This window comes from Apis dorsata, unplaced genomic scaffold, assembly GCF_000469605.1.
Source record: "Apis dorsata unplaced genomic scaffold, Apis dorsata 1.3 scaffold_127, whole genome shotgun sequence".
NCBI lineage: Eukaryota > Metazoa > Arthropoda > Insecta > Hymenoptera > Apidae > Apis > Apis dorsata.
Window position 1 is genome coordinate 1,371,069 of NW_006263420.1, and position 2,742 is coordinate 1,373,810.

Here is a 2,742-nt window from a genome sequence, read left to right on the forward strand (position 1 = left end):
TATAATAATAGTTACAATGTAGCTGACGTTGCGCGAAATGCAATTAACACGTTTAACGTTGAATAAGCCGAATGAATAAACAAACAAGCAACAAAACAAATAAAATATGAAACAAACAATTGAGAATGTAGACGATCACATGGGGAATGAAAATAAATTAATGACTATATTGCACGTGTCGAATCAATGACATTAATACAATTTTTATGAGAAATAAAATACATCGACGTATACCCCGATTTTCGATTAAATTCATAATTGAAAATCAAATCACCTATTCCAAAAACAGAATTACAAATCTTTTTCCAAGCATTCCAAATAGTTAATCAACATAATTGATGAACTGCCGGTCTACTCTCTACAATCAGATCGTAGCGAGATCGTGCAACAGAGAAACGGGAAGGGAGAATCTTTGCATAGCCTAATTAACACCTACCGAGATGGAGAACTCCATCTAATCTGTACAATAGTGTTACGTTAAGATGCTTGTTTTCGACGGAAGGTATAACGCATACGTATTGATGCTGGGAGGATGTAGAAGGGATGTAGATTCCGGAAGTCGTAATGCGGCGCGTTCCGAATGGTGGAACCAGGAAGGGAATAATATTGAGAGAATTACGTACGACAATGTTTCCGACCCACTTTCGCAAAAGTATCGATCCTCGCGAACGACTGGAAACTTATTCGATCTCTGAACACTCTCCACCTTTACACCTGGACGGAAAAAAGTTTTCCGTTTGAAAAAACGAAACGACTGTTGAACGACTCGTTTCCTAAAGGATCGATCGTTAATATAATCGTATATCGTGTGTCACTTATGCTGGAGAATCCTAAAGAAGAAGAAGAAAAAAAAAAAGAAAAAAAAAAAAAAAAAGAGAAGAAGGAACGGTTCCGATTATTCCGGCGAGAAATAACGGAACGCTTTTCCACACTCGTCACACACACAGGGTGAACGGCACGTAGGGGTTATATTGATCCTATATAATTTCGTAATAATCCCCTCGTGTACATTTCAAGCCGTGGAGAGGAAACCCTATGGAAATCACGTATCCGTTGATCCCCGGTTAAGTTTATCTTAAATGAGTCCACCGGATAGTTATCGCACGCGACGCGGCCGCACGGATCAATTGCGGCCAGAGCAAATGGAAAACTCGTTTGGTGGCAGTTTGCACAACGCGAATACGAGGTATCGGCCATCCCCGAACGAGGGCCAAAGAAATGGCGTACCCGGCCTGATTTCCCCTGCAAGAGGGAACGACGGGAAATAATTCGTGACTTACGTCAAAACGAAGGTAATTACGTTTCCTCCGGTCGTCCTCCTTTGTTAAATTTCGAGTCTATTGAAAATTTGAAGGAAGGAAAAAGATGGAAAGATTTTTAATCTTCGATCTACAGCATTTAGAACGATGTCGCGTTACTCTCGTTGCTCGATCTCGGTTTAACATTATTAACGAATAATCTATAAAGTTTTTTTTATGGATTGATTAATAAGTAAATAATGTCGAATATCGATAAAATTAAAATTGTTATTATAAAGAAAAAATTTTAGTAAGCCCCCAATTAATGATTCTTTTCAATTGTCTGTAAAAAGGTTGATTAATTTTATTCCCTTTTTTTTTTTCATTCGTTATAAACGTTATATTGATGTAAAAAAAAAAAGCCTGAATAAAATCTTTTTAAAATAGTATGAAATAATTTGAATATTATTTCCACAAAACCGACATTTGAAGTTAATTGATCAAAGTGTAATTATATTGTAATAATAATTGAATTTTATCAAACGAGATATTATATTCTTATTGAAATTTTCAAAGAGGGATAATTATGAATTAAGTGATTCACAGAAGGGAAATGTCAGGCGGACGATGAAATCCTATTATTCGATATATATCATCGGGGAAAATCATCTTCTGTCAAGAACGGAGAGGAGAGAAGATTTTTTTATGGAAAAACTAGTTGCTTTATCGCAGCCGTATCGTATCCCGTTCAATTATGGAATTAACAACGTAAACGGTCGGCCCTTTCGGTCAGTTGCGTAATAAATGTTCACTGTTACAACGATAACGGGTCGAATGAATGCAACGGATACCGGTATTTATGCGATCCAGATATCAGTGGAACAATAACGACCACCACGGTATCGTACGCAAACGCGTGCGCGTAATTATTTTGGAATTAATGGGGATCCACGCTCATTGCTGAAATATTGTTACAAGGATCGATGGAAAAAAAAAAAAATCCCGGAGCAAGAGGCAAGAAGAAGAGATCGCTTTTCTATCGAACGTTCTGTTAATTACAGCGCAAATTAAAAAAAGAAAAATCGATTTGAAAACATGAGTTCCACTGATTTGTATAATGTCGACGCGAATGATTTATTCTTCTCTCCCTCCCTCTCTCTCTTTTTCTGTCTCTTTTTCTTTTTTTTCTTTTACATTGATGAACGCTGTAATTAAATGGTACGAACATGTGTACAACTTACTCGAAGAATTCAATGGAATTTTCCCTCGGAACAAAAAAGGACGTTTGTTAAAGAAGTTTTTCCATGGTTAATTTTAATGATTCTTATGCATAAATAAGGAAGAAATGTCTCCAGATAATATGCGTTTCCTTTTATTAGATCTAAAAAAAAAAATAAAGAAACACGTAAGAAACATGATATCTTGCGAAGACAATAAATAAAATTTGTCGTGGTTGAACAAAGAACCAAAAAAAAAAAAAAAAAAAAAAAAAAAAAAAAAAAAA